Here is a 24075-nt window from a genome sequence, read left to right on the forward strand (position 1 = left end):
TTAATATTGACAAAAGGAAGTATATAAAAAAAGGAAATATTGAAAAAAGGAAATATTGAAAAAAGGAAATATGGAAAGAAGGAAATATTGAAAAAAGGAAATATTGAAAAATGAATAATAGAAAAAAGGAAATATGGAAAATAGGATATATTGACAAAAGGATATATTGAAAAAAGAAAACATTGAAAAAAGGTAATATTGAAAAAAGGAAATATTGCATAAAGGAAATATTGAGAAGAGGATTATTGAAAAAAGGAAATATTAAAAAAAGAAAATATTGAAAAAAGGAAGTATTGAAAGAAAGATATATGGAAGAAAAGGAAATATAGAAAAAAGGAAATATTGAAAATAGGAAATATGGAGAAAGGAAAAATTGAAAAAAGGAAATATTGAAAAAAGATATATTGAAAAAAGGAAATACTGACAAAAGAAAATATTGACAATAGGAAATATTGAAAAAAGGAAATATTGAAAAAAGGAAATATTGAAAAAAGGAAATATTGAGAAAGGAAATATTGACAAAAGGAAATTTTGAAAAAAGGAAATTTTGAAAAAAGGAAATATTGAGAGGAGGAAATATTGGAAAAAGAAAATTTTGAAAAAGAAAATATTGAAAAATGAAATATTAAAAAAAGGAAATATTGAAAAAAGGAAATTTTGGAAAAAGGAAATATTGAAAAAAGAAAATATTAAAAAAAGGAAGTATTAAAAGAAAGATGTATGGAAATAAAGGGAATATTGAAAAAAGGAAACATTCTGAAATGAAATATTGACAAAAGTATATTTTGAAGAAGAAAATATTGAAAAAAGGAAATATTGAGATAGGAAATATTGATAAAATGATGTATGGAGAAAAGGATGTATTATAAAAAGGATATTGAAAAAAGGAAATATTGAAAAAAGGAAATATAAAGAAAGGAAATATTGAGAAAAGGAGATATTGAAAACAGGAAATATTGCGAAAGGAAATATTGACAAAAGGAAATATTGAAAAAAGTAAATATTGAAAAAAGGAAATATTGAGAAAGGAAATATTGAAAAAAGGAAATATTGAAAAAAGGAAATATTGATAAAAGGAGATATTGCAAAAAGCAAATATTGAGAAGAGGAAATATTGAAAAAAGAAAATATTTAAAAAAGGAAATATTGAAAAAGGAAATAATGACAAAAGAAATATTGATACAAGGAGATATTGAAAAAAGGAAAAATTGAAAAATGGAAATATTGAGAAGAGGAAATATTGAAAAAAGAAAATATATAAAAAAAAATATTTAAAAAAGGAAATATTGACAAAAGGAAATATTGAAAAAAGGAAACATTCTAAAAGGAAACATTGACAAAAGTATATTTTGAAAAAGGAAATATTGAAAAAAGGAAATATTGAGATGGGAAATATTGACTAAAAGATGTATGGAGAAAAGGAAGTATTATAAAAAGGATATTGAAAAAAGGAAATATTAAGAAAAGGTAATATAAAGAAAGGAAATATTGAAAAAACGAGATATTGAAAACAGGAAATATTGCGAAAGGAAATATTGACAAAAGGAAATATTGAAAAAAGGAAATTTTGAAAAAAGGAAATATTGAGAAAGGAAATATTGAAAAAAGGAAATATTGAAAAAAGGGAAATATTGACAAAAGGAAATATAGAAAAAAGGAAAAATTGAAAAGAAGGAAATATTGAATCAAGGAAATATTGAAAAAAGGAAATATTGACAAAAGGATTTAAAAAAAAGGGAATATTGAATAAAGGTAATATTGAAAAAAGGAAGTATAATAGAAAAAAGGAAATATTGACAATCGGAAATATTGAAAAAAGGAAATATTAAATAAAGGAAATATTGACAAAAGAAATATTTAAAAAAGGAAATATTGACAAAAGGAAGTATATAAAAAAAGGAAATATTGAAAAAAGGAAATATTGAAAAAAGGAAATATGGAAAGTAGGAAATATTGAAAAAAGGAAATATTGAAAAATAAATAATTGAAAAAAGGAAATATGGAAAATAGGATATATTGATAAAAGGAAATAAAAAAAAAAGAAATATTGACAAAAGGAAATATTCACAAAAGGAAATATTGAAAAAGGTAATATTGAAAAAAGGAAATATTGAATAAAGGAAATATTGACAAATGGAAATATCGAAAAAGGAAATATTGAATAAAGGAAATATTGACAAAAGGAAATATCGAAAAAAGGAAATATTGAATAAAGGAAATATTGAATAAAGGAAATATTGACAAAAGGAAATATTGAAAAAAGGAAATATAGAAAAAAGGAAATATTGAAAAAAGGGAAATATTGACAAAAGGAAGTATAGAAAAAAGGGAAAATCGAAAAGAAGGAAATATTGAATCAAGGAAATATTGACTAAAGGAAATATTGACAAAAGGATTTAAAAAAAACGGAATGTTGAAAAAAGGTAATATTGAAAGAAGGAATTATAATAGAAAAAAGGAAATATAGAATAAAGGAAATATTGAATAAAGGAAATATTGACGAACGGAAATATTGAAAAAAAGAAATATTAAATAAAGGAAATATTGACAAAAGGAAGTATATGAAAAAAGGAAATATTGAAAAAAGGAAATATTGAAATAAGGAAATATTAAGGAGAGGAAATATTGAAATAGAAAATGTTTAAAAAAAGAAATATTAAAAAAGGAAATATTCACAAAAGGAAATATTGAAAAAAGGAAATATTGAATAAAGAAATATTGACAAAAGGAAATATCGAAAAAAGGAAATATTGAATAAAGGAAATATTGACAAAAGGAAATATCGAAAAAAGGAAACATTGAATAAAGGAAATATTGAATAAAGGAAATATTGACAAAAGAAAATATTGAAAAAAGGAAATATAGAAAAAAGGAAATATTGAAAAAGGGAAATATTGACAAAAGGAAATATAGAAAAAAGGAAAAATTGAAAAGAAGAAAATATTGAATCAAGGAAATATTGACAAAAGGAAATATTGACAAAAGGAAGTATAGAAAAAAGGGAATATTGAAAAAATTGAGAAGAGGAAATGTTGAGAAGAGGAAATATTTAAAAAAGGAAATATTGAAAAAGGAAACATTGACAAAAGGAAATATTGATACAAGGAGGTATTGAAAAAAGGAAAAATTGAAAAATGGAAATATTGAGAAGAGGAAATATTGAAAAAAGAAAATATATATAAAAAAAATATTTAAAAAAGGAAATATTGACAAAAGGAAATATTGAAAAAAGGAAATATTAAGAAAGGAAATATTGAAAAAATGAAATATTGAGAAAGGAAATATTGAAAAAAGGAAATATTGAAAAAAAATATTGAAAAAAGGAAATATTGAAAAAGGAAATATTGAGAAAGGAAATTTTGAAAAAAGGTAAATTTAAAAATAGGAAATATATAGATAGCAAATATTGACAAAAATATGTATGGAGAAAAGGAAGTATTGAAAAAACGATATTGAAAAAAAGGAATATTGAAAAAAGGAAATATAAAAAAAGGAAATATTTAAAAAAGGAAATATTGAAAAAAAAAAATATTGACAAAAGAAATATTGATACAAGGAGATATTGAAAAAAGGAAGAATTGAAAAAAGGAAATATTGAGAAGAGGAAATATTGAAAAAAGAATATATAAAAAAGAAAATATTTAAAAAAGGAAATATTGACAAAAGGAAATATTGAAAAAAGGAAATATTGAAAAAAGGAAATATTAAGAAAGGAAATATTGAGAAAGGAAATATTGAAAAAAGGAAATATTGAAAAAAGGAAATATTGAAAAAAGGAAATATTGAAAAAAGAAAATATTGGAAAAAGGAAATATTGAGAAGAGGAAATATTGAAAAAAGAAAATATTTAAAAAAGGAAATATTGAAAAAGGAAATATTGACAATAGGAAATATTGAAAAAAGGAAATATTGAAAAAAGGAAATATTGAAATAAGGAAATATTATGAAGAGGAAATATTGAAATAGAAAATGTTTAAAAAAGGAAATATTAAAAAAGGAAATTTTCACAAAAGGAAATATTGAATTAAGGAAATATTAAAAAAAGGAAATGTTGTTAAAGGAAATATAGAAAAAAGGAAATATTGAAAAAAGGTAATATTGAAAAAAGGAAATATTGAATAAAGGAAATATTGAGAAGAGGATTATGGAAAAAAGGAAATATTGAAAAATGAAAATATTGAAAAAAGGAAGTATAGAAAGAAAGATATATGGAAAAAAAGGAAATATTGAAAAAAGGAAATATTGAAAAAAGGAAATATGGAGAAAGGAAAAATTGAAAAAAGGAAATATTGAAAAAAGGAAATATTTAAAAAAGGAAATATTGACAAAAGAAAATATTGACAATAGGAAATATTGAAAAAAGGAAATATTGAGAAAGGAAATATTGACAAAATAAATATTGAAAAAAAGGAATATTGAAAAAAGGAAGTATTGAAAAAGGAAATTGAAAAAAGGAAATATTGAAGAAAGGAAAAATTGAAAAAAGGAAATATTGAAAAAAGGAAATATTGAGAAGAGGAAATATTGGAAAAAGAAAATATTGAAAAAGAAAATATTGAGAAGAGGAAATATTGAAAAAAGAAAATATTTAAAAAAGGAAATATTGAAAAAGGAAATATCGAAAAAAGGAAATATTGAAAAAGGAAATATTGAATAAAGGAAATATTGACAAAAGGAAATATTGAAAAAAGGAAATATAGAAAGAAGGAAATATTGAAAAAAGGGAAATATTGACAAAAGGAAGTATAGAAAAAAGGGAATATTGAAAAAAGGTAATATTGAAAGAAGGAAGTATAATAAAAAAAAGGAAATATTGAATAAAGGAAATATTGAATAAAGGACATATTAAAAAACGGAAATATTGAAAAAAGGAATTATTAAATAAAGGAAATATTGACAAAAGCAATATTTAAAAAAATAAATATTGACAAAAGGAAGTATATAAAAAAAGGAAATATTGAAAAAAGGAAATATTGAAAAAAGGAAATATGGAAAGAAGGAAATATTGAAAAAAGGAAATATTGAAAAATGAATAATAGAAAAAAGGAAATATGGAAAATAGGATATATTGACAAAAGGATATATTGAAAAAAGAAAACATTGAAAAAAGGTAATATTGAAAAAAGGAAATATTGCATAAAGGAAATATTGAGAAGACGATTATGGAAAAAAGGAAATATTAAAAAAAGAAAATATTGAAAAAAGGAAGTATTGAAAGAAAGATATATGGAAGAAAAGGAAATATAGAAAAAAGGAAATATTGAAAATAGGAAATATGGAGAAAGGAAAAATTGAAAAAAGGAAATATTGAAAAAAGGAAATATTGAAAAAAGGAAATACTGACAAAAGAAAATATTGACAATAGGAAATATTGAAAAAAGGAAATATTGAAAAAAGGAAATATTGAAAAAAGGAAATATTGAGAAAGGAAATATTGACAAAATAAATATTGAAAAAAGGAAATATTGAAAAAAGGAAGTATTGAAAAAAGGATATTGAAAAAAGGAAATATTGAAAAAAGGAAATATTGAAAAAAGGAAATTTGGAAAAAAGGAAATATTGACAAAGGAAATATTGAAAAAAAGAAATATTGAAAAAAGGAAATTTTGAAAAAAGGAAATATTGAGAGGAGGAAATATTGGAAAAAGAAAATTTAAAAAAGAAAATATTGAAAAATGAAATATTAAAAAAAGGAAATATTGAAAAAAGGAAATATTGGAAAAAGGAAATATTGAAAAAAGAAAATATTAAAGAAAGGAAGTATTAAAAGAAAGATGTATGGAAATAAAGGGAATATTGAAAAAAGGAAACATTCTGAAATGAAATATTGACAAAAGTATATTTTGAAGAAGAAAATATTGAAAAAAGGAAATATTTAGATAGGAAATATTGATAAAATGATGTATGGAGAAAAGGATGTATTATAAAAAGGATATTGAAAAAAGGAAATATTGAAAAAAGGAAATATAAAGAAAGGAAATATTGAGAAAAGGAGATATTGAAAACAGGAAATATTGCGAAAGGAAATATTGACAAAAGGAAATATTGAAAAAAGTAAATATTGAAAAAAGGAAATATTGAGAAAGGAAATATTGAAAAAAGGAAATATTGAAAAAAGGAAATATTGATAAAAGGAGATATTGAAAAAAGCAAATATTGAGAAGAGGAAATATTGAAAAAAGAAAATATTTAAAAAAGGAAATATTGAAAAAGGAAATAATTACAAAAGGAAATACTGATACAAGGAGATATTGAAAAAAGGAAAAATTGAAAAATGGAAATATTGAGAAGAGGAATAATTGAAAAAAGAAAATATATTAAAAAAAATATTTAAAAAAGGAAATATTGACAAAAGGAAATATTGAAAAAAGGAAACATTATAAAAGGAAACATTGACAAAAGTATATTTTGAAAAAGGAAATATTGAAAAAAGGAAATATTGAGATGGGAAATATTGACAAAAAGATGTATGGAGAAAAGGAAGTATTATAAAAAGGATATTGAAAAAAGGAAATATTGAAAAAAGGAAATATAAAGAAAGGAAATATTGAAAAAAGGAGATATTGAAAACAGAAAATATTGCGAAAGGAAATATTGATAAAAGGAAATATTGAAAAAAGGAAATATTGAAAAAAGGAAATATTGAGAAAGGAAATATTGAAAAAAGGAAATATTGAAAAAAGAAAATATTTAAAAAAGGAAATATTGAAAAAGGAAATATTGACAAAAGGAAATATTGATACAGGGAAATATTGAAAAAAGGTAAAATTGAAAAAAGGAAATATTGAGAAGAGGAAATATTGAAAAAAGAAAATATATAAAAAAGAAAATATTTAAAAAAGAAAATATTGACAAAAGGAAATATTGAAAAAACGAAATATGGAAAAAAGGAAATATTGAAAAAAGGAAATATTAAGAAAGGAAATATTGAAAAAAGGTAATATTGAAAAAAGGAAATATTGAAAAAAGGAAATATTGAAAAAAGGAAATATATAGAAGAGGAAATATTGAAAAATGAAAATATTTAAAAAAGGAAATATTGAAAAAGGAGATATTGACAATAGGAAATATTGAAATAAGGGAATATTGAAAAAAGGAAATATTGAAATAAGGAAATATTAAGAAGAGGAAATATTGAAATATAAAATGTTTAAAAAAGGAAATATTAAAAAAGGAAATATTCACAAAAGGAAATATTGAAAAAAGGAAATATTGAAAAAAGGAAATATTGAAAAAAGGAAATATTGAAAAAAGGAAATATAGAAAAAAGGAAATATTGAAAAAAGGTTATATTGAAAAAAGGAATATTGAATAAAGGAAATATTGACTAAAGGAAATATGAAAAAAGGAAATATTGAATAAATGAAATATTGACAAAAGGAAATATCGAAAAAAGGAAATATTGAATAAAGGAAATATTGAATAAAAGAAATATTGACAAAAGGAAATATTGAAAAAAGGAAATATAGAAAAAAGGAAATATTGAAAAAGGGAAATATTGACAAAAGGAAATATAGAAAAAAGGAAAAATTGAAAAGAAGGAAATATTGAATCAAGGAAATATTGACAAAAGGAAATATTCACAAAAGGAAGTATAGAAAAAAGGGAATATTGAAAGAAGGAATTATAATAGAAAAAAGGAAATATTGAATAAAGGAAATATTGAATAAATGAAATATTGAATAAAGGAAATGTTGAAAAACGGAAATATTGGAAAAAGGAAATATTAAATAAAGGAAATATTGACAAAAGAAATATTTAAAAAAGGAAATATTGACAAAAGGAAGTATATAAAAAAAGGAAATATTGAAAAAAGGAAATATTGAAAAAAGGAAATATGGAAAAAAGGAAATATTGAAAAAAGGAAATATTGAAAAATAGATAATTGAAAAAAGGAAATATGGAAAATCGGATATATTGATAAAAGGAAATAAAAAAAAAGAATTATTGACAAAAGGAAATATTGAAAAAAGAAAATATTGAAAAAAGGAAGTATTGAGACAGGAAATATTTACAAAAAGATGTATGGAGAAAAGGAAGTATTGAAAAAAGGATGTTGAAAAAAGGAAATATTGAAAAAAGGAAATTTATAAAAAGGAAATATTGAAAAAAGGCAATATTGAAAAAAGATTATATTGAAAAGAGAAAATATTGAAAAAAGGAAATATGGATAAAAGGAAAATATTGAGATAGGAAATATTGACAAAAAGATGCATGGAAAAAAGGAAGTATTGAAAAAAGGATATTAAAAAAAGTAAATATTGAAAAAACGAAATATAGAATAAAGGAGATATTGAAAAAAGGAAATATTAAGAAAGGAAATATTGAAAAAAGGAAATATTGAGAAAGGAAATATTGAAAAAAGGAAATATTGAAAAAAGGAAATATTGAGAAGAGGAAATATTGAAAAAAGAAAATATTTAAAAAAGGAAATGATGAAAAAGGAAATATTGAAAATAGGAAATATTGAAAAAAGGAAATATTGAAAAAAGGAAATATTGAAATAAGGAAATATTAAGAAGAGGAAATATTGAAATAGAAAATGTTTAAAAAAGGAAATATTCACATAAGGAAATATTGAAAAAAGGTAATATTGAAAAAAGGAAATATTGAATAAAGGAAATATTGACAAAAGGAAATATCGAAAAAAGGAAATATTGACAAAAGGAAATATCGAAAAAAGGAAATATTGAATAAAGGAAATATTGAATAAAGGAAATATTGACAAAAGGAAATATTGAAAAAAGGAAATATCGAAAAAAGGGAAATATTGACAAAAGGAAGTATAGAAAAAAGGAAAAATTGAAAAGAAGAAAATATTGAATCAAGGAAAAATTGAAAAAAGGTAATATTGACAAAAGGATTTAAAAAAAACGGAATATTGAAAAAAGGTAATATTGAAAGAAGGAATTATAATAGAAAAAAGGATATATAGAATAAAGGAAATATTGAATAAAGGAAATATTGACAAACGGAAATATTGAAAAAAAGAAATATTAAATAAAAAAAATATAGACAAAAAGAAGTATATAAAAAAAGGAAATATGGAAAAAAGGAAATATTGAAATAAGGAAATATTAAGAAGAGGAAATATTGAAATAGAAAATGTTTAAAAAAAGAAATATTAAAAAAGGAAATATTCACAAAAGGAAATATTGAAAAAAGGAAATATTGAAAAAAGGAAATATTGAAAAAAGGAAATATAGAAAAAAGGAAATATAAAAAAGGTTATATTGAAAAAAGGAAATATTGTATAAAGAAATATTGACAAAAGGAAATATCGAAAAAAGGAAATATTGAATAAGGGAAATATTGACAAAAGGAAATATCGAAAAAAGGAAATATTGAATAAAGGAAATATTGAATAATGGAAATATTGACAAAAGGAAATATTGAAAAAAGGAAAAATACTAAAAAAGGAAATATTGAAAAAGGGAAATATTGACAAAAGGAAATATAGAAAATAGTAAAAATTGAAAAGAAGGAAATATTGAATCAAGGAAATATTGACAAAAGGAAATATTGACAAAAGGATGTATAGAAAAAAGGGAATATTGAAATAAGGTAATATTGATAGAAGGAAGTATAATAGAAAAAAGGAAATATTGAATAAAGGAAATATTGAATAAAGGATATATTGAAAAACGGAAATATTGAAAAAAGGAAATATTAAATAAAGGAAATATTGACAAAATAAATATTTAAAAAAGGAAATATTGACAAAAGGAAGTATATAAAAAAAGGAAATATTGAAAAAAGGAAATATTGAAAAATGGAAATATGGAAAGAAGGAAATATTGAAAAAAGGAAATATTGAAAAAATGAAGTATTGAGATAGGAAATATTGACAAAAAGATGTATGGAGAAAAGGAAGTATTGAAAAAAGGATATTGAAAAAAGTAAATATTGAAAAAACGAAATATGGAAAAAAGGAGATATTGAAAAAAGGAAATATTAAGAAAGGAAATATTGAAAAAAGGAAATATTGAAAAAAGGAAATGTTGAAAAAAGGAAATATTGAAAAAAGAAAATATTTAAAAAAGGAAATATTTAAAAAGGAAATATTGACAATAGGAAATATTGAAAATAGGAAATATTGAAAAAAGGAAATATTGAAATTAGGAAATATTAAGAAGAGGAAATATTGAAATAGAAAATGTTTAAAAAAGGAAAAATTAAAAACGGAAATATTCACAAAAGGAAATATTGAAAAATAGTAATATTGAAAAAAGGAAATATTGAATAAAGGAAATATTGACAAAAGGAAATATCGAAAAAGGAAATATTGAATAAAGGAAAAATTGACAAAAGGAAATATCGAAAAAAGGAAATATTGATAAAAGGAAATATTGAATAAAGGAAATATTGACAAAAGGAAAAATTGAAAAGAAGGAAATATTGAATCAAGGAAATATTGACAAAAGGATTTAAAAAAAAGGGAATATTGAATAAAGGTAATATTGAAAAAAAGAAGTATAATAGAAAAAAGGAAATATTGACAATCGGAAATATTGAAAAAAGGAAATATTAAATAAAGGAAATATTGACAAAAGAAATATTTAAAAAAGGAAATATTGACAAAAGGAAGTATATAAAAAAAGGAAATATTGAAAAAAGGAAATATTGAAAAAAGGAAATATGGAAAGTAGGAAATATTGAAAAAAGGAAATATTGAAAAATAAATAATTGAAAAAAGGAAATATGGAAAATAGGATATATTGATAAAAGGAAATAAAAAAAAAGAAATATTGACAAAAGGAAATATTCACAAAAGGAAATATTGAAAAAGGTAATATTGAAAAAAGGAAATATTGAATAAAGGAAATATTGACAAATGGAAATATCGAAAAAGGAAATATTGAATAAAGGAAATATTGACAAAAGGAAATATCGAAAAAAGGAAATATTGAATAAAGGAAATATTGAATAAAGGAAATATTGACAAAAGGAAATATTGAAAAAAGGAAATATAGAAAAAAGGAAATATTGAAAAAAGGGAAATATTGACAAAAGGAAGTATAGAAAAAAGGGAAAATCGAAAATAAGGAAATATTGAATCAAGGAAATATTGACTAAAGGAAATATTGACAAAAGGATTTAAAAAAAACGGAATGTTGAAAAACGGTAATATTGAAAGAAGGAATTATAATAGAAAAAAGGAAATATAGAATAAAGGAAATATTGAATAAAGGAAATATTGACGAACGGAAATATTGAAAAAAAGAAATATTAAATAAAGGAAATATTGACAAAAGGAAGTATATGAAAAAAGGAAATATTGAAAAAAGGAAATATTGAAATAAGGAAATATTAAGGAGAGGAAATATTGAAATAGAAAATGTTTAAAAAAAGAAATATTAAAAAAGGAAATATTCACAAAAGGAAATATTGAAAAAAGGAAATATTGAATAAAGAAATATTGACAAAAGGAAATATCGAAAAAAGGAAATATTGAATAAAGGAAATATTGACAAAAGGAAATATCGAAAAAAGGAAACATTGAATAAAGGAAATATTGAATATAGGAAATATTGACAAAAGAAAATATTGAAAAAAGGAAATATAGAAAAAAGGAAATATTGAAAAAGGGAAATATTGACAAAAGGAAATATAGAAAAAAGGAAAAATTGAAAAGAAGAAAATATTGAATCAAGGAAATATTGACAAAAGGAAATATTGACAAAAGGAAGTATAGAAAAAAGGGAATATTGAAAAAATTGAGAAGAGGAAATGTTGAGAAGAGGAAATGTTGAAAAAAGAAAATATTTAAAAAAGGAAATATTGAAAAAGGAAACATTGACAAAAGGAAATATTGATACAAGGAGGTATTGAAAAAAGGAAAAATTGAAAAATGGAAATATTGAGAAGAGGAAATATTGAAAAAAGAAAATATATATAAAAAAAATATTTAAAAAAGGAAATATTGACAAAAGGAAATATTGAAAAAAGGAAATATTAAGAAAGGAAATATTGAAAAAATGAAATATTGAGAAAGGAAATATTGAAAAAAGGAAATATTGAAAAAAAATATTGAAAAAAGGAAATATTGAAAAAGGAAATATTGAGAAAGGAAATTTTGAAAAAAGGTAAATTTAAAAATAGGAAATATATAGATAGCAAATATTGACAAAAATATGTATGGAGAAAAGGAAGTATTGAAAAAACGATATTGAAAAAAAGGAATATTAAAAAAGGAAATATAAAAAAAGGAAATATTTAAAAAAGGAAATATTGAAAAAAGAAAATATTGACAAAAGAAATATTGATACAAGGAGATATTGAAAAAAGGAAGAATTGAAAAATGGAAATATTGAGAAGAGGAAATATTGAAAAAAGAATATATAAAAAAGAAAATATTTAAAAAAGGAAATATTGACAAAAGGAAATATTGAAAAAACGAAATATGGAAAAAAGGAAATATTGAAAAAAGGAAATATTAAGAAAGGAAATATTGAAAAAAGGAAATATTGAGAAAGGAAATATTGAAAAAAGGAAATATTGAAAAAAGGAAATATTGAAAAAAGGAAATATTGAAAAAAGAAAATATTGGAAAAAGGAAATATTGAGAAAGGAAATATTGAAAAAAGGAAATATTGAAAAAAGGAAATATTGAAAAAAGGAAATATTGACAATAGGAAACATTGAAAAAAGGAAATATTGAAAAAAGGAAATATTGAAATAAGGAAATATTATGAAGAGGAAATATTGAAATAGAAAATGTTTAAAAAAGGAAATATTAAAAAAGGAAATTTTCACAAAAGGAAATATTGAAAAAAGGAAATATTAAAAAAAGGAAATGTTGAAAAAAGGAAATATAGAAAAAAGGAAATATTGAAAAAAGGTAATATTGAAAAAAGGAAATATTGAATAAAGGAAATATTGAGAAGAGGATTATGGAAAAAAGGAAATATTAAAAAAAGAAAATATTGAAAAAAGGAAGTATTGAAAGAAAGATATATGGAAGAAAAGGAAATATAGAAAAAAGGAAATATTGAAAATAGGAAATATGGAGAAAGGAAAAATTGAAAAAAGGAAATATTGAAAAAGGAAATAATGACAAAAGGAAATATTGATACAAGGAGATATTGAAAAAAGGAAAAATTGAAAAATGGAAATATTGAGAAGAGGAAATATTGAAAAAAGAAAATATATAAAAAAAAATATTTAAAAAAGGAAATATTGACAAAAGGAAATATTGAAAAAAGGAAACATTCTAAAAGGAAACATTGACAAAAGTATATTTTGAAAAAGGAAATATTGAAAAAAGGAAATATTGAGATGGGAAATATTGACAAAAAGATGTATGGAGAAAAGGAAGTATTATAAAAAGGATATTGAAAAAAGGAAATATTAAGAAAAGGTAATATAAAGAAAGGAAATATTGAAAAAACGAGATATTGAAAACAGGAAATATTGCGAAAGGAAATATTGACAAAAGGAAATATTGAAAAAAGGAAATTTTGAAAAAAGGAAATATTGAGAAAGGAAATATTGAAAAAAGGAAATATTGAAAAAAGGAAATATTGAAAAAAAGAGATATTGAAATAAGGATATATTGAGAAGAGGAAATATTGAAAAAAGAAAATATTTAAAAAAGGAAATATTGAAAAAGAAAATATTGACTAAAGAAATATGGATACAAGGAGATATTGAAAAAAGGAAAAATTGAAAAAAGGAAATATTGAGAAGAGGAAATATTGAAAAAAAAATATATAAAAAAGAAAATATTTAAAAAAGGAAATATTGACAAAAGGAAATATTGAAAAAACGAAATATGGAAAAAAGAAAATATTGAAAAAAGGAAATATTAAGAAAGGAAATATTGAAAAAAGGAAATATTGAGAAAGGAAATATTGAAAAAAGGAAATATTGAAAAAAGGAAATATTGAAAAAAGGAAATATTGAAAAAAGAAAATAATGGAAAAAGGAAATATTGAGAAGAGGAAATATTGAAAAAAGAAAATATTTAAAAAAGGAAATATTGAAAAAGGAAATATTGACAATAGGAAATATTGAAAAAAGGAAATATTAAAAAAAGGAAATATTGAAATAAGGAAATATTAAGAAGAGGAAATATTGAAATAGAAAATGTTTAAAAAAGGAAATATTAAAAAAGGAAATTTTCACAAAAGGAAATGTTGAAAAAAGGAAATATTGAAAAAAGGAAATATTGAAAAAAGGAAATATAGAAAAAAGGAAATATTGAAAAAAGGTAATATTGAAAAAAGGAAATATTGAATAAAGGAAATATTGAGAAGAGGATTATGGAAAAAAGGAAATATTGAAAAATGAAAATATTGAAAAAAGGAAGTATTGAAAGAAAGATATATGGAAAAAAAGGAAATATTGAAAAAAGGAAATATTGAAAAAAGGAAATATGGAGAAAGGAAAAATTGAAAAAAGGAAATATTGAAAAAAGGAAATATTGAAAAAAGGAAATATTGACAAAAGAAAATATTGACAATAGGAAATATTGAAAAAAGGAAATATTAAAAAAAGGAAATATTGAAAAAATGAAATATTGAGAAATGAAATATTGACAAAATAAATATTGAAAAAATGAAATATTGAAAAAAGGAAGTATTGAAAAAGGAAATTGAAAAAAGGAAATATTGACAAAAGGAAAAATTGAAAAAAGGAAATATTCTGAAAGGAAATATTGACAAAAGTATATTTTGAAAAAAGAAAATATTGAAAAAAGAAAATATTGAGATAGGAAATATTGACAAAAAGATATATGGAGAAAAGGAAGTATTATAAAAAGGATTTTGAAAAAAGGAAATATTGAAAAAAGGAAATATAAAGAAAGGAAATATTGAAAAAAGGAGATATTGAAAACAGTAAATATTGCGAAAGGAAATATTGATAAAAGGAAATATTGAAAAAAGGAAATATTGAAAAAAGGAAATATTGAGAAAGGAAATATTGAAAAAAGGAAATATTGAAAAAAGGAAATATTGAAAAAAGGAGATATTGAAAAAAGGAAATATTGAGAAGAGGAAATATTGAAAAAAGAAAATATTTAAAAAAGGAAATATTGAAAAAGGAAATATTGACAAAAGGAAATATTGATACAGGGAAATATTGAAAAAAGGTAAAATTGAAAAAAGGAAATATTGAGAAGAGGAAATATTGAAAAAATAAAATATATAAAAAAGAAAATATTTAAAAAAGAAAATATTGACAAAAGGAAATATTGAAAAAACGAAATATGGAAAAAAGGAAATAATGAAAAAAGGAAATATTAAGAAAGGAAATATTGAAAAAAGGTAATATTGAAAAAAGGAAATATTGAAAAAAGGAAATATTGAAAAAAGGAAATATATAGAAGAGGAAATATTGAAAAAAGAAAATATATAAAAAAGGAAATATAGAATAAAGGAGATATTGAAAAAAGGAAATATTAAGAAAGGAAATATTGAAAAAAGGAAATATTGAGAAAGGAAATATTGAATAAAGGAAATATTGAAAAAAGGAAATGTTGACAAAAGGAAATATTGAAAAAAGGAAATATTGAAAAAAGGAAATATTGAGAAGAGGAAATATTGAAAAAAGAAAATATTTAAAAAAGAAAATGATAATAAAAAGGAAATATTGAAAATAGGAAATATTGAAAAAAGGAAATATTGAAAAAAGGAAATATTGAAATAAGGAAATATTAAGAAGAGGAAATATTGAAACAGAAAATGTTTAAAAAAGGAAATATTCACATAAGGAAATATTGAAAAAAGGTAATATTGAAAAAAGGAAATATTGAATAAAGGAAATATTGACAAAAGGAAATATCGAAAAAAGGAAATACTGACAAAAGGAAATATCGAAAAAAGGAAATATTGAATAAAGGAAATATTGAATAAAGGAAATATTGACAAAAGGAAATATTGAAAAAAAGGAAATATAGAAAAAAGGCAATATCGAAAAAAGGGAAATATTGACAAAAGGAAGTATAGAAAAAAGGAAAAATTGAAAAGAAGAAAATATTGAATCAAGGAAATATTGACAAAAGGTAATATTGACAAAAGGATTTAAAAAAAACGGAATATTGAAAAAAGGTAATATTGAAAGAAGGAATTATAATAGAAAAAAGGATAAATAGAATAAAGGAAATATTGAATAAAGGAAATATTGACAAACGGAAATATTGAAAAAAAGAAATATTAAATAAAAAAAAAATATAGACAAAAGGAAGTATATAAAAAAGGAAATATGGAAAAAAGGAAATATTGAAATAAGGAAATATTAAGAAGAGGAAATATTGAAATAGAAAATGTTTAAAAAAAGAAATATTAAAAAAGGAAATATTCACAAAAGGAAATATTGAAAAAAGGAAATATTGAAAAAAGGAAATATTGAAAAAAGGAAATATAGAAAAAAGGAAATATAAAAAAGGTTATATTGAAAAAAGGAAATATTGAATAAAGAAATATTGACAAAAGGAAATATCGAAAAAAGGAAATATTGAATAAGGGAAATATTGACAAAAGGAAATATCGAAAAAAGGTAATATTGAATAAAGGAAATATTGAATAATGGAAATATTGACAAAAGGAAATATTGAAAAAAGGAAAAATACTAAAAAAAGAAATATTGAAAAAGGGAAATATTGACAAAAGGAAATATAGAAAATAGTAAAAATTGAAAAGAAGGAATTATTGAATCAAGGAAATATTGACAAAAGGAAATATTGACAAAAGGATGTATAGAAAAAATGGAATATTGAAAAAAGGTAATATTGATAGAAGGAAGTATAATAGAAAAAAGGAAATATTGAATAAAGGAAATATTGAATAAAGGATATATTGAAAAACGGAAATATTGAAAAAAGGAAATATTAAATAAAGGAAATATTGACAAAATAAATATTTAAAAAAGGAAATATTGACAAAGGGAAGTATATAAAAAAAGGAAATATTGAAAAAAGGAAATATTGAAAAATGGAAATATGGAAAGAAGGAAATATTGAAAAAAGGAAATATTGAAAAATAAATAATTGAAAAAAGGAAATATGGAAAATCGGATATATTGATAAAAGGAAATAAAAAAAAAGAATTATTGACAAAAGGAAATATTGAAAAAAGAAAATATTGAAAAAAGGAAGTATTGAGATAGGAAATATTTACAAAAAGATGTATGGAGAAAAGGAAGTATTGAAAAAAGGATATTGAAAAAAGGAAATATTGAAAAAAGGAAATTTATAAATAGGAAATATTGAAAAAAGGCAATATTGAAAAAAGATTATATTGAAAAGAGAAAATATTGAAAAAAGGAAATATGGATAAAAGGAAAATATTGAGATAGGAAATATTGACAAAAAGATGCATGGAAAAAAGGAAGTATTGAAAAAAGGATATTGAAAAAAGGAAATATTGAAAAAAGGAAATATAAAAAAAGGAAATATTGAAAAAAGGCAATATTGAAAAAAGATTAAATTGAAAAGAGAAAATATTGAAAAAAGGAAATATGGATAAAAGGAAATATTGAAAAAACGAAATAATGAGAAAGGAAATATTTGAAAAACGAAATTTTGAAAAAAGGAAATATTGAAAAAGGAAAATATTGAGATAGGAAATATTGACAAAAAGATGTATGGAAAAAAGGAAGTATTGAAAAAAGGATATTGAAAAAAGTAAATATTGAAAAAACGAAATATGGAAAAAAGGAGATATTGAAAAAAGGAAATATTAAGAAAGGAAATATTGAAAAAAGGATATATTGAAAAAAGGAAATGTTGAAAAAAGGAAATATTGAAAAAAGGAAATATTGAAAAAAGGAAATATTGAGAAGAGGAAATATTGAAAAAAGAAAATATTTAAAAAAGGAAATATTTAAAAAGGAAATATTGACAATAGGAAATATTGAAAATAGGAAATATTGAAAAAAGGAAATATTGAAATTAGGATATATTAAGAAGAGGAAATATTGAAATAGAAAATGTTTAAAAAAGGAAATATTAAAAACGGAAATATTCACAAAAGGAAATATTGAAAAATAGTAATATTGAAAAAAGGAAATATTGAATAAAGGAAATATTGACAAAAGAAAATATATAAAAAGGAAATATTGAATAAAGGAAAAATTGACAAAAGGAAATATCGAAAAAAGGAAATATTGATAAAAGGAAATATTGAATAAAGGAAATATTGACAAAAGGAAATATTGAAAAAAGGAAATATAGAAAAATGGAAATATGGAAAAAAGGGAAATATTGACAAAAGGAAATATAGAAAAAAGTAAAAATTGAAAAGAAGGAAATATTGACAAAAGGATTTAAAAAAAAGGGAATATTGAATAAAGGTAATATTGAAAAAAGGAAGTATAATAGAAAAAAGGAAATATAGAATAAAGGAAATATTGAATAAAGGAAATATTGACAAACGGAAATATTGAAAAAAGGAAATATTAAATAAAGGAAATATTGATAAAAGAAATATTTAAAAAAGGAAATATTGACAATAGGAAGTATATAAAAAAAGGAAATATTGAAAAAAGGAAATATTGAAAAAAGGAAATATGGAAAGAAGGAAATATTGAATAAAGGAAATATTGAAAAAATAAATGATTGAAAAAAGTAAAAAATATGGAAAATAGGATATATTGATAAAAGGAAATATTGAAAAAAAGAAATATTGACAAAAGGAAATATTGAAAAGAGAAAATATTGAAAAAAGGAAGTATTGAATAAAAGATGTATGGAAAAAAAGGAAATATTGAAAAAAGGAAACGTTCTGAAAGGAAATATTGACAAAAGTATATTTTGAAAAAAGGAAATATTGAAAAAAGAAAATATTGAAAAAAGGAAGTATTGAGATAGGAAATATTTACAAAAACATGTATGGAGAAAAGGAAGTATTGAAAAAAGGATATTGAAAAAAGGAAATATTGAAAAAAGGAAATTTATAAAAAGGAAATATTGAAAAAAGCAATATTGAAAAAAGATTATATTGAAAAGAGAAAATATTGAAAAAAGAAAATATGGATAAAAGGAAAATATTGAGATAGGAAATATTGACAAAAAGATGCATGGAAAAAAGGAAGTATTGAAAAAAGGATATTAAAAAAAGTAAATATTGAAAAAACGAAATATAGAATAAAGGAGATATTGAAAAAAGGAAATATTAAGAAAGGAAATATTGAAAAAAGGAAATATTGAGAAAGGAAATATTGAATAAAGGAAATATAGAAAAAAGGAAATATTGAAAAAGGGAAATATTGACAAAAGGAAATATAGAAAAAAGGAAAAATTGAAAAGAAGGAAATATTGAAAAAAGAAAATATTTAAAAAAGGAAATGATGAAAAAGGAAATATTGAAAATAGGAAATATTGAAAAAAGGAAATATTGAAAAAAGGAAATATTGAAATAAGGAAATATTAAGAAGAGGAAATATTGAAATAGAAAATGTTTAAAAAAGGAAATATTCACATAAGGAAATATTGATAAAAGGTAATATTGAAAAAAGGAAATATTGAATAAAGGAAATATTGACAAAAGGAAATATCGAAAAAAGGAAATACTGACAAAAGGAAATATCGAAAAAAGGAAATATTGAATAAAGGAAATATTGAATAAAGGAAATATTGACAAAAGGAAATATTGACAAAAGGAAATATTCACAAAAGGATGTATAGAAAAAAGGGAATATTGAAAGAAGGAATTATAATAGAAAAAAGGAAATATTGAATAAAGGAAATATTGAATAAATGAAATATTGAATAAAGGAAATATTGAAAAACGGAAATATTGGAAAAAGGAAATATTAAATAAAGGAAATATTGACAAAAGAAATATTTAAAAAAGGAAATATTGACAAAAGGAAGTATATAAAAAAAGGAAATATTGAAAAAAGGAAATATTGAAAAAAGGAAATATGGAAAAAAGGAAATATTGAAAAAAGGAAATATTGAAAAATAGACAATTGAAAAAAGGAAATATGGAAAATCGGATATATTGATAAAAGGAAATAAAAAAAAAGAATTATTGACAAAAGGAAATATTGAAAAAAAGAAAATATTGAAAAAAGGAAGTATTGAGATAGGAAATATTTACAAAAAGATGTATGGAGAAAAGGAAGTATTGAAAAAAGGATATTGAAAAAAGGAAATATTGAAAAAAGGAAATTTATAAAAAGGAAATATTGAAAAAAGGCAATATTGAAAAAAGATTATATTGAAAAGAGAAAATATTGAAAAAAGGAAATATGGATAAAAGGAAAATATTGAGATAGGAAATATTGACAAAAAGATGCATGGAAAAAAGGAAGTATTGAAAAAAGGATATTAAAAAAAGTAAATATTGAAAAAACGAAATATAGAATAAAGGAGATATTGAAAAAAGGAAATATGGATAAAAGGAAATATTGAAAAAACGAAATAATGAGAAAGGAAATATTTGAAAAACGAAATTTTGAAAAAAGGAAATATTGAAAAAGGAAAATATTGAGATAGGAAATATTGACAAAAAGATGTATGGAAAAAAGGAAGTATTGAAAAAAGGATATTGAAAAAAGTAAATATTGAAAAAACGAAATATGGAAAAAAGGAGATATTGAAAAAAGGAAATATTAAGAAAGGAAATATTGAAAAAAGGATATATTGAAAAAAGGAAATGTTGAAAAAAGGAAATATTGAAAAAAGGAAATATTGAAAAAAGGAAATATTGAGAAGAGGAAATATTGAAAAAAGAAAATATTTAAAAAAGGAAATATTTAAAAAGGAAATATTGACAATAGGAAATATTGAAAATAGGAAATATTGAAAAAAGGAAATATTGAAATTAGGAATTATAAAGAAGAGGAAATATTGAAATAGAAAATGTTTAAAAAAGGAAATATTAAAAACGGAAATATTCACAAAAGGAAATATTGAAAAATAGTAATATTGAAAAAAGGAAATATTGAATAAAGGAAATATTGACAAAAGGAAATATCGAAAAAGGAAATATTGAATAAAGGATAAATTGACAAAAGGAAATATCGAAAAAAGGAAATATTGATAAAAGGAAATATTGAATAAAGGAAATATTGACAAAAGGAAATATTGAAAAAAGGAAATATAGAAAAAAGGAAATATTGAAAAAAGGGAAATATTGACAAAAGGAAATATAGAAAAAAGTAAAAATTGAAAAGAAGGAAATATTGAATCAAGGAAATATTGAAAAAAGGAAATGTTGACAAAAGGATTTAAAAAAAAGGGAATATTGAATAAAGGTAATATTGAAAAAATAAATGATTGAAAAAAGTAAAAAATATGGAAAATAGGATATATTGATAAAAGGAAATATTGAAAAAAAGAAATATTGACAAAAGGAAATATTGAAAAGAGAAAATATTGAAAAAAGGAAGTATTGAATAAAAGATGTATGGAAAAAAAGGAAATATTGAAAAAAGGAAACATTCTGAAAGGAAATATTGACAAAAGTATATTTTGAAAAAAGGAAATATTGAAAAAAGGAAATATTGAAAAAAGGAAGTATTGAGATAGGAAATATTTACAAAAAGATGCATGGAGAAAAGGAAGTATTGAAAAAAGGATATCGAAAAAAGGAAATATTGAAAAAAGGAAATTTATAAAAAGGAAATATTGAAAAAAGCAATATTGAAAAAAGATTATATTGAAAAGAGAAAATATTGAAAAAAGGAAATATGGATAAAAGGAAAATATTGAGATAGGAAATATTGACAAAAAGATGCATGGAAAAAAGGAAGTATTGAAAAAAGGATATTAAAAAAAGTAAATATTAAAAAAACGAAATATAGAATAAAGGAGATATTGAAAAAAGGAAATATTAAGAAAGGAAATATTGAAAAAAGGAAATATTGAGAAAGGAAATATTGAAAAAGGAAATATTTAAAAAATGAAATGTTGACAAAAGGAAATATTGAAAAAAGGAAATATTGAAAAAAGGAAATATTGAGAAGAGGAAATATTGAAAAAAGAAAATATTTAAAAAAGGAAATGATGAAAAAGGAAATATTGAAAATAGGAAATATTGAAAAAAGGAAATATTGAAAAAAGGAAATATTGAAATAAGGAAATATTAAGAAGAGGAAATATTGAAATAGAAAATGTTTAAAAAAGGAAATATTCACATAAGGAAATATTGAAAAAAGGTAATATTGAAAAAAGGAAATATTGAATAAAGGAAATATTGACAAAAGGATATATCGAAAAAAGGAAATATTGATTAAAGGAAATATCGAAAAAAGGAAATATTGAATAAGGAAATATTGAATAAAGGAAATATTGACAAAAGGAAATATTGAAAAAAGGAAATATAGAAAAAAGGAAATATCGAAAAAAGGGAAATATTGACAAAAGGAAATATAGAAAAGAGGAAAAATTGAAAAGAAGAAAATATTGAATCAAGGAAATATTGACAAAAGGTAATATTGACAAAAGGATTTAAAAAAAACGGAATATTGAAAAAAGGTAATATTGAAAGAAGGAATTATAATAGAAAAAAGGATATATTGAATAAAGGAAATATTGAATAAAGGAAATATTGACAAACGGAAATATTGAAAAAAAGAAATATTAAATAAAAAAAATATAGACAAAAGGAAGTATATAAAAAAAGGAAATATTGAAAAAAGGAAATATTGAAATAAGGAAATATTAAGAAGAGGAAATATTGAAATAGAAAATGTTTAAAAAAAGAAATATTAAAAAAGGAAATATTCACAAAAGGAAATATTGAAAAAAGGAAATATTGAAAAAAGGAAATATTGAAAAAAGGAAATATAGAAAAAAGGAAATATAAAAAAGGTTATAATGAAAAAAGGAAATATTGAATAAAGAAATATTGACAAAAGGAAATATCGAAAAAAGGAAATATTGAATAAGGGAAATATTGACAAAAGGAAATATCGAAAAAAGGCAATATTGAATAAAGGAAATATTGAATAATGGAAATATTGACAAAAGGAAATATTGAAAAAAGGAAAAATACTAAAAAAGGAAATATTGAAAAAGGGAAATATTGACAAAAGGAAATATAGAAAATAGTAAAAATTGAAAAGAAGGAAATATTGAATCAAGGAAATATTGACAAAAGGAAATATTGACAAAAGGATGTATAGAAAAAAGGGAATATTGAAAAAAGGTAATATTGATAGAAGGAAGTATAATAGAAAAAAGGAAATATTGAATAAAGGAAATATTGAATAAAGGATATATTGAAAAACGGAAATATTGAAAAAAGGAAATATTAAATAAAGGAAATATTGACAAAATATATATTTAAAAAAGGAAATATTGACAAAAGGAAGTATATAAAAAAAGGAAATATAGAAAAAAGGAAATATTGAAAAATGGAAATATGGAAAGAAGGAAATATTGAAAAAAGGAAATATTGAAAAATAAATAATTGAAAAAAGGAAATATGGATAAAAGGATATATTGACAAAAGGAAATATTGAAAAAAGAAAATATTGAAAAAATGAAGTATTGAGATAGGAAATATTGACAATTAGATGTATGGAGAAAAGGAAGTATTGAAAAAAGGATATTGAAGAAAGGAAATATTGAAAAAAGGAAATATAAAAAAAGGAAATATTGAAAAAAGGCAATATTGAAAAAAGATTAAATTGAAAAGAGAAAATATTGAAAAAAGGAAATATGGATAAAAGGAAATATTGAAAAAACGAAAAAATGAGAAAGGAAATATTTGAAAAAGGAAATTTTGAAAAAAGGAAATATTGAAAAAGGAAAATATTGAGATAGGAAATATTGACAAAAAGATGTATGGAAAAAAGGAAGTATTGAAAAAAGGATATTGAAAAAAGTAAATATTGAAAAAACGAAATATGGAAAAAAGGAGATATTGAAAAAAGGAAATATTAAGAAAGGAAATATTGAAAAAAGGAAATATTGAAAAAAGGAAATGTTGAAAAAATGAAATATTGAAAAAAGGAAATATTGAAAAAAGGAAATATTGAGAAGAGGAAATATTGAAAAAAGAAAATATTTAAAAAAGGAAATATTTAAAAAGGAAATATTGACAATAGGAAATATTGAAAATAGGAAATATTGAAAAAAGGAAATATTGAAATTAGGAAATATTAAGAAGAGGAAATATT

Source organism: Ischnura elegans, chromosome 1 (genome assembly GCF_921293095.1).
Source record: "Ischnura elegans chromosome 1, ioIscEleg1.1, whole genome shotgun sequence".
In the NCBI taxonomy this organism is placed as follows: domain Eukaryota; kingdom Metazoa; phylum Arthropoda; class Insecta; order Odonata; family Coenagrionidae; genus Ischnura; species Ischnura elegans.